Source organism: Mobula hypostoma, chromosome 5 (genome assembly GCF_963921235.1).
Source record: "Mobula hypostoma chromosome 5, sMobHyp1.1, whole genome shotgun sequence".
In the NCBI taxonomy this organism is placed as follows: Eukaryota; Metazoa; Chordata; class Chondrichthyes; order Myliobatiformes; family Myliobatidae; genus Mobula; species Mobula hypostoma.
This window is the reverse complement of record NC_086101.1, coordinates 192,757,865-192,769,597: the sequence shown is the minus strand read 5'-3', so window position 1 is coordinate 192,769,597 and position 11,733 is coordinate 192,757,865. Positions and strand designations below refer to the sequence as shown.

At 47.0% G+C, this 11,733-nt stretch overlaps 1 long non-coding RNA gene across 1 annotated transcript; it reads left to right on the top strand.

Moving 5' to 3' along the window:
* The first annotated feature begins 5,675 nt into the window (after nucleotides 1-5,675).
* LOC134346391 (uncharacterized) lies at nucleotides 5,676-11,209 on the top strand. The gene is made up of 3 exons (XR_010017926.1): nucleotides 5,676-5,884; nucleotides 8,770-8,963; nucleotides 10,693-11,209. It is a non-coding gene; the product is annotated as an uncharacterized LOC134346391 (long non-coding RNA).
* Nucleotides 11,210-11,733: the final 524 nt, after the last annotated feature.

Sequence of the window (11,733 nt, the reverse complement as noted above, 5' to 3'; positions counted from 1 at the left end):
AGGAAGGAGTTTAAGAAGGAAATTAGGAGAGCCAGAAGGGGCCATGAGAAGGCCTTGGCGGGCAGGATTAAAAAAAGCTCCAAGGCATTCTACAAGTATGTGAAGAGTAAGAGGATAAGCCATGAAAGAATAGGACTTATCAAGTGTGACAGTGGGAAAGTGTGTATGGAACCGGAGGAAATAGCAGAGGTATTTAATTCAGTATTTGCTATGGAATAGCAGAGGTACTTTACTTAAGTATTCACTATGGAAAAGGATTTTGGTGATTGTAGTGATGACTTGCAGCAGACTGAAAAGTTTGAGCATGTAGATATTAAGAAAGAGGGTTTGCTGGAGCTTTTGGAAAGCATCAAGTTGGATAAGCCACTGGGACCGGATGAGATGTACCCCAGGCTACTGTGGGAGGTGAGGGAGGAGATTGCTGAGCCTCTGGCAATGATCTTTGCATCATCAATGGGGATGGGAGAGGTTCCAGACGATTGAAGGGTGGCAGATGTTGTCCCCTTATTCAAGAAAGGGAGTAGAGATAGCCCAGGAAACTATAGACCAGCGAGTCTTACTTCAGTGGTTGGTAAGTTGATGGAGAAGATCCTGAGAGGCAGGATTTATGAACATTTGGAGAGGTATAATATGATTAGGAATAGTCAGCATGGCTTTGTCAAGGGCAGGTTGTGCCTTACGAGCCTGTTTGAATTTTTTGAGGATGTGACTAAACACATTGATGAAGGAAGAGCAGTAGAAGTAGTGTATATGGATTTCAGCAAGGTATTTGATAAGGTACTCCATGAAAGGCTTATTGAGAAAGTAAGGAGGCATGCGATCCAAGGGGACATTGCTTTGTGGATCTAGAACTAGCTTGACCACAGAAGGCAAAGAGTGATTGTAGATGAGTCATATTCTGAATGGAGGTCAGTGACCAGTGGTGTGCCTCAGGGATCTGTTCTGGGACCCTTACTCTTCGTGATTTTTATAAATGACCTGGATGAGGAAGTGGAGGGATGGGTTAGTAAGTTTGCTGATGAGACAAAGGTTTGGCGTGTTGTGGATAGTGTGGAGGGCTGTCAGAGGTTACAGCGGGACATCGATAGAATGCAAAACTGGGCTGAGAAGTGGCAGATGGAGTTCAACCCAGATAAGTGTGAGGTGGTTCATTTTGGTAGGTCAAATATGATGGCAGAATATAGTATTAATGGTAAGACTCTTGGCAGTGTGAAGGATCAGAGGGACCTTGGGGTCCGAGTCCATAGGACGCTCAAAGCAGTTGCGCAGGTTGACTCTGTGGTTAAGAAGGCATACAGTGCATTGGCCTTTATCAATTGTGGAATTGAATTTAGGAGCCGAGAGGTAATGTTGCAGCTATATAGGACCCTGGTCAGACCTCACTTGGAGTACTGTGCTCAGTTCTGGTTGCCTCACTACAGGAAGGATGTGGAAACCATAGAAAAGGTGCAGAGGAGATTTACAGGGATGTCGACTGGATTGGGGAGCATGCTTTATGAAAACAGGTTGAGTGAACTTTGGCTATCCTCCTTGGAGTGACGGAGGATGAGAGGTGACCTGATGGAGGTGTATAAGATGACGAGAGGCATTGATCATGTGGATAGTCAGAGTCTTTTTCCCAGGGCTGAAATGGTTGCCACAAGAGGGCACAGGTTTCAGGTGCTCAGAAGTAGGTACAGAGGAGATGTCAGGGTAAGTTTTTTTACTCAGAGAGTGGTGAGTGCGTGGAATGGGCTGCCGGTGATGGTGGTGGAGGCGGATACAATATGGTCTTTTAAGAGACTTTTGGATAGGTACATGGAGCTTAGAAAAATAGAGGGCTATGGGTATTCCTAGTAATTTCTAAGGTAAGGACATGTTTGGCACAGCTTTGTGGGCCAAAGGCCCTGTATTGTGCTGTAGGTTTTCTATGTTTCTATGTTTTTTTCTAAGAATAGGTATCGCCGGCAACTTTGGTGAGAGTCTCACGTCACCGGGTTTAGACTATAAGACATTCGGCCCATTGAATCTTCTCAGCCATTCCGTTGTGGCTGGTCTGTTATCCCTCTTTGTACCATTCAAAGTAAATTTCATTATCAAAGTACTTTGTACATATATGTCATTGTATACATACTTATGTACAGTTCTGGTCATCGAATTATAGGAAAGGTGTCAATAAAATTGAGGTAGTACAGAGGAGATTTACTAAAATGTTGCCTGGGTTTCACATCCTAAATTACAGAGAAAGGTTGAACAAGTTAGGTCTTTGGAGTGTACAAGGTTGAGGGGGGACTTAATAGAGGTGTTTAAAATTATGAGTTCCTACACCACCGGGTTTAGGAACTGTAATCCCACACCACCGGGTTCAGGATCTGTCATCCCGCACCACCGGGTTCAGGAACTGTAATCCCCACCGCCAGGTTCAGGATTTGTAATCACACTCCACTGGGTTCATGAAATGTAATCACACTCCACCGGGTTTAGGAACTGTAATCCCACACCTCCGGGTTCAGGAACTGTAATCCCACACGACTGGGTTCAGGATTTGTAATCACACTCCACCAGGTTCATGAAATGTAATCCCACACCACTGGGTTCAGGATCTGTAATCCCACACCACCGGGTTCAGGATCTGTAATCCCACACCACCAGGTTCAGGATCTGTCGTCCCACACCACCGGGTTCAGGATCTGTAATCCCACATCACCGGGTTCAGGATCTACAATCCCACACCACCGGGTTCAGGATCTGTAATCCCACACCCCCAGGTTCAGGAACTGTCGTCCCACACCACCGGCTTCAGGATCTGTAATCCCACACCACCGGGTTCAGGATCTGTAATCCCACACCACCGGGTTCAGGATCTGTCGTCCCACACCACCAGGTTCAGGATCTGTAATCCCACACCACCGGGTTCAGGAACTGTAATCCCACACCCCCGGGTTCAGGAACTGTCGTCCCACACCACCGGCTTCAGGATCTGTAATCCCACACCACTGGGTTCAGGATCTGTAATCTCACACCACCGGGTTCAGGATCTGTAATCCCACACCACCGGGTTCAGGATCTGTCGTCCCACACCACCGGGTTCAGGATCTGTAATCCCACATCACCGGGTTCAGGATCTATAATCCCACACCACTGGGTTCAGGATCTGTAATCCCACACCCCCAGGTTCAGGAACTGTCGTCCCACACCACCGGCTTCAGGATCTGTAATCTCACACCACCGGGTTCAGGATCTGTAATCCCACACCACCAGGTTCAGGATCTGTAATCCCACACCACCAGATTCAGGATCTGTCGTCCCACACCACCAGGTTCAGGATCTGTAATCCCACACCACCGGGTTCAGGAACTGTAATCCCACACCACCGGGTTCAGGAACTGTAATCCCACACCACCAGGTTCAGGAATTGTAATCTCACACCACTGGGTTCAGGATCTGTAATCCCACACCACCGGGTTCAGGAACTGTCGTCCCACACCACCGGGTTCAGGATCTGTAATCCCACACCACCGGGTTCAGGAACTGTAATCCCACACCCCCGGGTTCAGGAACTGTCGTCCCACACCACCGGCTTCAGGATCTGTAATCCCACACCACTGGGTTCAGGATCTGTAATCTCACACCACCGGGTTCAGGATCTGTAATCCCACACCACCGGGTTCAGGATCTGTCGTCCCACACCACCGGGTTCAGGATCTGTAATCCCACATCACCGGGTTCAGGATCTATAATCCCACACCACTGGGTTCAGGATCTGTAATCCCACACCCCCAGGTTCAGGAACTGTCATCCCACACCACCGGCTTCAGGATCTGTAATCTCACACCACCGGGTTCAGGATCTGTAATCCCACACCACCAGGTTCAGGATCTGTAATCCCACACCACCAGATTCAGGATCTGTCGTCCCACACCACCAGGTTCAGGATCTGTAATCCCACACCACCGGGTTCAGGAACTGTAATCCCACACCACCGGGTTCAGGAACTGTAATCCCACACCACCAGGTTCAGGAATTGTAATCTCACACCACTGGGTTCAGGAACTGTAATCCCACACCACCAGGTTCAGGAATTGTAATCTCACACCACCGGGTTCAGGATCTGTAATCCCACACCACCAGGTTCAGGATCTGTAATCCCACACCACCAGATTCAGGATCTGTCGTCCCACACCACCAGGTTCAGGATCTGTAATCCCACACCACCGGGTTCAGGAACTGTAATCCCACACCACCGGGTTCAGGAACTGTAATCCCACACCACCAGGTTCAGGAATTGTAATCTCACACCACTGGGTTCAGGATCTGTAATCCCACACCACCGGGTTCAGGAACTGTCGTCCCACACCACCGGGTTCAGGAACTGTAATCCCACATCACCGGGTTCAGGAACCGTCGTCCCACACCACCAGGTTCAAGATCTGTCGTCCCACACCACCGGGTTCAGGAACTGTAATCCCACATCACCGGGTTCAGGAACTGTCGTCCCACACCACCGGGTTCATGATCTGTAATCCCACATCACCGGGTTCAGGAACTGTCGTCCCACACCACCGGGTTCAGGAACTGTCGTCCCACACCACCGGGTTCAGGAACTGTAATCCCACATCACCGGGTTCAGGATCTGTAATCCCACACCACCGGGTTCAGGAACTGTCGTCCCACATCACCGGGTTCGGGTGCTGTAATCCCACACCACCGGGTTCAGGATCTGTAATCCCACATCACCGGGTTCGGGTGCTGTAATCCCACATCACCGGGTTCGGGTGCTGTAATCCCACATCACCGGATTCGGGATCTGTAATCCCACACCACCGGGTTCAGGATCTGTAATCCCACATCACCGGATTCGGGTGCTGTAATCCCACATCACCGGATTCGGGTGCTGTAATCCCACACCACCAGATTCGGGAACTGTAATCCCACATCACCGCAGAAAAGGGAGACATCTATTTAGAAATGAAACGATGATGCATTTCTTTAGCCAGAGGGTGTATGTGTGGAATTCATTGCCTTGGACGGCTGTGGAGTTAAATCACTAAGAATATTTAAAGTGGAGGTTGATAGGTTCTTGATTATTAAGGGTGTCGAATGTTACGGAAGAAGGCAGGAGAATGGGATTGATAATTGAGAATGGGATAATAAATCAGCCATGATGGAATGACAGAGGAGATTGAAGGGCAAATGGCCTAATTCTGCTCCTAAATCGGGTTATCAGGTCTTCTTGCGCGTAGGGAAATGGGGCCTTGGAAAAGTCTGCAAGCATTCTGTGGGCAAAACTCTGTCACTTGGGAACTTGAAGGGAAATGGAATCATTCCTGAAACTTGGCAGCACAGTCTCACTGCTCTCATTGGCTTGGCACAGGACTGTTAGAACCACCACAGTTTGTTTCAACATGGAAGAGACCACTTCAGCTCCAGCTGTCTCAGAGCATCATAGAACACCCACCGACTTTCATAGAACATGGAACAGATCCTTCAGCCCACAATGTTGTACTGACCCAATTAAATTAGTAATCAAATGACTAAACTGACCCCCTCAGCCTACACAATGTCCACTTCCTCACATCCATGTGCCGATCTAAATGGCTTCTTAAAAAGTCCTGAATGTGTTTGCCTCTCCCAGCACTCAAGGCAGCCACCACTCTCTCTGTAAAAAAAACTTGCCCCTCACATCTGCTTTGAAATTACCCCCTTCACCTTAAATTTATGACCTGTGGTTTTAGACATTTCCCTGTAAGCTGTTTTCCCTACATCCCCAACAACTCAGGATTTTTGGACGGACTTGGACTGTGGTCGGATGCTACCAGGATGCTGCGTCAGCAAGTTGGCGGCACTGGAGGTTTACCGTCTGTGTGAGATGATGGGACTTTAGAGAGACTTTCACCGTGCCATGGTCTGTTCTTATCAAATTACGATATTGCTTTGCACTGTTGTAACTATGTTATAATTATGGGGCTTTTGTTAGTTTTTTAAAGTCGGTTTGTCATGTGCTTTTGTAATATCATTCTGGAAAAAACATTTTTATCATTTCTTAATGCATGCATTACTAAATGACAATAAAAGGAGACTGTGTGTCCTCACAATCATAACTCCCGCTAGATTTCACATGGCTACATTGGTGTGGGGGGGGGGAGGAAGTGTAGTGCAATTCACTGGCTAATTAACCACCAACTCTGAACACCACACTCCAGACTTTGTTTATGTTTAATGCTTTCTTGTAAACAGTTTGCATAATTTATGTTAAATGCCATGAACCACAAGTCAGTCAAGTTAATTGCCTTTTAACTATGTGTACATATACCATCAAATGGGATATTTCTCCAGACCAGGGAGTGAAGCACAGACGTAAATCTAACCCACACATGTAACACAGAATAATTTAGGAAAGTAAGAAATAAATTACAAATCAATTACACGTAGATAAAGAAAAGTGCTTAAATTAAGTATTGCCAGGTACCGATGACACTTCAAATGCAATGCAGTAGAGTTCAGAAGCCTAACGGCCTGAGGGAAGAAACTGTTTCCCATCCTGACCGTTCTTGTTCTTAAACCATCGGAGTCTCCTGCTTGTTGCTCCCAGACCAGACGGAGAAGCAGCTTGTCAAGATGCTCCCAATGGTGCTCCTGAAAATTTCAGATGAGATGGGGAGGTGGGTGGGGGAAAGAGAAGCCTTGCTTGCTTCAATTTCCTTAGGAAGTGGAGGCGATGCTGTGTCTTTTTGTTCAGGGAGGTGATATTGAGGGATCAGGTGAGGTCACCTGTGATGTGAACTCCCAGGAAGTCGGTGCCCTTACTTCTCTCTATGAAAGTCATGTATTCGCAGAGGTTCATCCATGCCTTCCTGAAGTCCACAAACATTTCCTTGGTTTTCTCCACATTCTGACTTGGGTTGTTCTTCTCAGAAGAGTCTGCCAGCCACTCCACTTCCTCTCTGTACTCTGACTCATTGTTGTTGATAAGGCCAGCCACGGTTGTGTCATCCGCAAACCTGATGACACAGATTGAGCTGAATCCTGAGACACAGTCATGAGCCATAAAGAGATTTCCCCAATCTCCTGCCTTCTCCCCTATCCCTTCACTCCCTTAGTAATCAAGAATCTATCAACCTCTGCCTTAAATATACCCAATAACTTGACCCCACAGCTACATGTGGCAATGAATTCCACAGATTCACCACACAAGATTGTGTGTGTGGTAGGTCATGTCTAACCAATGCTGACTATCCTTAATCAGTCTATGTCTATCCAAGTACTTGTATATTCGATCCCTTAGAATATCTTCCAGTAACTTTCTCATCACTGATGGCAGGCTCACAGGCCTATAACTTCCTTGTTGATTTTTAGAGCCCATTTTAAACAGTGGAACAACATTGGCTATCCTCCAATCCTCCAGCACCTCAGCTATCACTAAGGATGATTTAAATATCTCTGCTAGGGCCCTGGCAATTTCTGCCACAGGGTCCGAGGGAACACCTTGTCAGGACCTGGGGTTTATCCATCCTAATTTGCCTCAAGACAGCAAACACCTCTCCTCTGTAATCTCTACAGAGTCCATGACTTCACTGCTGCTTTACCTCACTTCTACAGACTGTATTTATTTGGGAAACAGACACAATGCAAAAGATCCCCAACTCTTTTGCACTACACATAGATTACCATTCTATTCTTCCAATTGTCTCTTGTAATTCTTTTGCTCTTAACATATCTGTAGAATCCCTTAGTATTCTCCTTCACCTTGTCTGCCAATGCAACTTTTAGCCTTCCTGATTTCTTTCAGAAGTGTCATCTTGCATTTCTTGTTCTCTGTAAGCACTTCATTTGTTCCTACCTGCTATGCACCTCTTTTTTGCTTAGCCAGGGCCTCAAAATCTCCTAAAAACCAAGATCCCCTACTCTTGTTATCTTTATCCTGTACTGAGACAGGCACATACAAGCCTTGTACTCTCAAAGTTTCTGTTGCAAGGACATGGCAGTGGTACAAACCCAAGTGCTAAACACAGACACAGAGGCCGAGTCAGGAGGCATTGTGGTTGTAGCGAGTGTGGAGTTGGTGTCCAGAGAGAGTCTTTAGCCGAGGTCTTGGTTTTAATAGAGAATTCAGGAATGATGCTAGCCTTAGAACTGATAGTCCTAAGAACCATGGAACAAGGCTATACATACAAGAGTCAACCAACAAACTGGCAACTCCTTGCTGTGATCACAGGGTCTTTATCCTGCAGTCTCTGATGGGAAGCAGGTGTGTGCAGTTAGTGGCACCTGGGAATGATTGGAAAAATGAGGTAATTGAGGCCCAGTTCCTGAGGTAAATTGCATGGTGGGAGATTGCTGGAAGGGTCCATGACAGTTTCACTTTTGAAGGCTTCCCACTTTTGAAATACACCTTTGCCAGAAAACAATTCACCCTTGCCAGATCCTTTCTGATACCATCAAAATTGATGTTTCTCCAATTTAGAATCTCAACCTGCGGACCAGACCTATTTTTTTCCATATTTACTTTGAATCTAAAGACATTATGATCACTAGATACAGTGTTCCCCTACATAACCTTCTGTCATTTCCTAATAGGAGATCAAGTATTGCGCAATCTCATTAGTTGGGACTGTGTACTGACAAAGGAAACTTTCCTGAACACATTTGACAAACTCTATCCCACCTAGTCCTTTTACAAGATGGAATTCCCAGTCAATCTGTGGAAAGTTAACATCACTTAACATTATGTTTCCTGCTGCAATCTGCAATCTCTCTACACCTGCTATAACAACTTTATGTTACTTGTAGACTCTACAATTTCCACTCTTGGGATCCAGCACCAACCTGATTTTCTCAATCTACCTGCATATTGAAATCCCCCATGACTATCATAACATCCATCAAAGTTGCTGGTGAACGCAGCAGGCCAAGCAGCATCTATAGGAAGAGGCGCGGTCGACGTTTCAGGCCGAGACCCTTCGTCAGGACTAACTGAAGGAAGAGTGAGTAAGGGATTTGAAAGCTGGAGGGGGAGGGGGAGATGCAAAATGATAGGAGAAGACAGGAGGGGGAGGGATAGAGCCGAGAGCTGGACAGGTGATTGGCAAAAGGGGATACGAGAGGATCATGGGACAGGAGGTCCGGGAAGAAAGACAAGGAGGGGGGGGTGACCCAGAGGATGGGCAAGAGGTATATTCAGAGGGACAGAGGGATAAAAAGGAGAGTGAGAGAAAGAATGTGTGCATAAAAATGAGTAACAGATGGGGTACGAGGGGGAGGTGGGGCCTTAGCGGAAGTTAGAGAAGTCAATGTTCATGCCATCAGGTTGGAGGCTACCCAGACAGAATATAAGGTGTTGTTCCTCCAACCTGAGTGTGGCTTCATCTTTACAGTAGAGGAGGCCGTGGATAGACATGTCAGAATGGGAATGGGATGTGGAATTAAAATGTGTGGCCACTGGGAGACCTGACGCCGACTGGGAGACCGCTTTGCTGAACATCTACGCTCTGTCCGCCAGAGAAAGCAGGATCTCCCAGTGGCCCCTTTTGCCTATCACCTGTCCAGCTCTCGGCTCTATCCCTCCCCCTCCCCCTCCCCCTCCAACTTCTAAATAAGAGAGAAAACACTCAGGTTGGAGGAACAACACCTTATATTTTTCCTCTCTCTCTTTTTTCTCCCTCTGTCCCTCTCACTATAACTCCTTGCCCATCCTCTGGGCTCCCCTCCCCCTTTCTTTCTCCCTAGGCCTCCCGTCCCATGATCCTCCCCCTCCTCCAGCCTCATATCCCTTTTGCCAATCACCTGTCCAGCTCTCGGCTCTATCCCTCCCCCTCCTGTCTTCTCCTATCATTTTGCATCTCCCCCTCCCCCTCCAGCTTTCAAATCCCTTACTCACTCTTCCTTCAGTTAGTCCTGATGAAGGGTCTCGGCCTGAAACGTCGACTGCACCTCTTCCTATAGATGCTGCTTGGCCTGCTGCGTTCACCAGCAACTTTGATGTATGTTGCTTGAATTTCCAGCATCTGCAGAATTCCTGTTACTATCGTAACATTGTCCTTTTGACATGCCTTTTTTATCACCTGTTGTAATTTGTAGACCACTTCCTCGCTACTGTTCAGAGACCTGTATACAACTCCCATCAGGGTCTTTTTGCCCTTTCAGTTCCTTAACTCTATCCACAATGGTTCTGCATCTTCTGATCCTATGTCACCTCTTTCTAAGGATTTGATTTCGTAGTTTACCAACAGAGCCACCCCACAGCCTCTGCCTCCCTGCCTGTCCTTTCGATTCAATGTGTGTCCTTGGATTTTAAGCTCTCAGCTATGATCTTCTTTCAGCTATGATTCAGTGATGCCCACAACATCATACATGCCAATCTGTAACTGTGCTACAAGATCATCTACCTCATTCCATATACTGCATGGATTCAAATATACCACTTTCAGTCCTGTATCTGTCACCCTTTTTGATTTTGTCCTCCTTTTACATTACAATTCATTTCATTGACTGAAATTTTGCCCTATCATCAGCCTGTCCTTGCTAGCAGTCTCACAACACACTGTCTCTGTTTGTCAACCAACTACCCCATCTTCAGCCCTATCACTCCAGTTCTCTTCCCTCTGCCAAATTAGGTTAAACCCTTCCCAACAGGTCTCTCAGCGGGAGGAGAGATAGCAGCGTGCGCAGCCCGTGCTGCCCTCTGGTGAAAATGATACTGTATCCGTTAAATAGGGGCCATGGACAATTCTGATTTGATGGAGACAGACGTGAAAGCACCGAGGAACATCTGGAGAAATTTCTGAAACACAAGTTCGCTGCTGTTGTTACTGCGCAATCGAGAATCTTCCGGAGGGAAGGCCTCAAAATCTGCGGCTTTGCCTGCTGCTGGCGACCGAGATTGAGGTTGAATAGTTCGGATAGAGATGGCGCTCGGTACTCGGTGTTGGAGAGCTGATCAGAGCTCGAAGTTTTCGGACAACTCAAAGTCGGACTGTGGTCGAGCATGGCAGGGAGAGTTTTTCTTCCTTCTCCCATCTGCGTGAGATGTGGGACTTTCGAGAGACTTTGAACTTTTTACTGTGCCATGGACTGTTCTTCATCAAGTTATGGTATTGTTGCACTGTTGTAACGATATGTTATAATTATGTGGTTTTGTTAGTTTTTTCAGTCTTGGTCTGTCCTGTGTTTTGTGATATCACACCGGATGAATATTGTATCATTTCTTCATGCATGTATTACTAAATGACAATAAAAGAGGACTGTGTGTCTTCATAATCTACAGTGAACTTCCCCTCTGGGATATTGGTCACCTTCCAGTTCAGGTGTAACCCGTCCATCTTGAACCGGTCGTACCTTCCCCAGAAGAGATCCCAATGATCCAGAAAACTGAACCCCTGCCCCCTGCACCAATTTCTCAGCCACACATTCATCTGCCAGATCATCTTATTCTGCCCTCACTTGCACAAGGCACGGGCAGCAATACAGAGATTGTTGCACTGGAAGTCCGGCTTTTCAGCTCTCTAAATTCTCTCTCCAGGACCTCCTCAGCTTTCCTACCTATGTCATTGGTGCCAATATGGACCAAGACATCTGGCTGCTCACCCTCCCCCTTTTGAATGCCGTGGACCCCATCTGATACTTCCCTGATGCTGGCACCTGTGAGGCAACATACCATCCTGGTGTCTCTATTATGTGCACAGAATCTCGTGCCTACTTCTCTAGCTATGGAATCCCCAATCACTCCTGCAGTACTCTTCACCTCTTTGCTTTTCT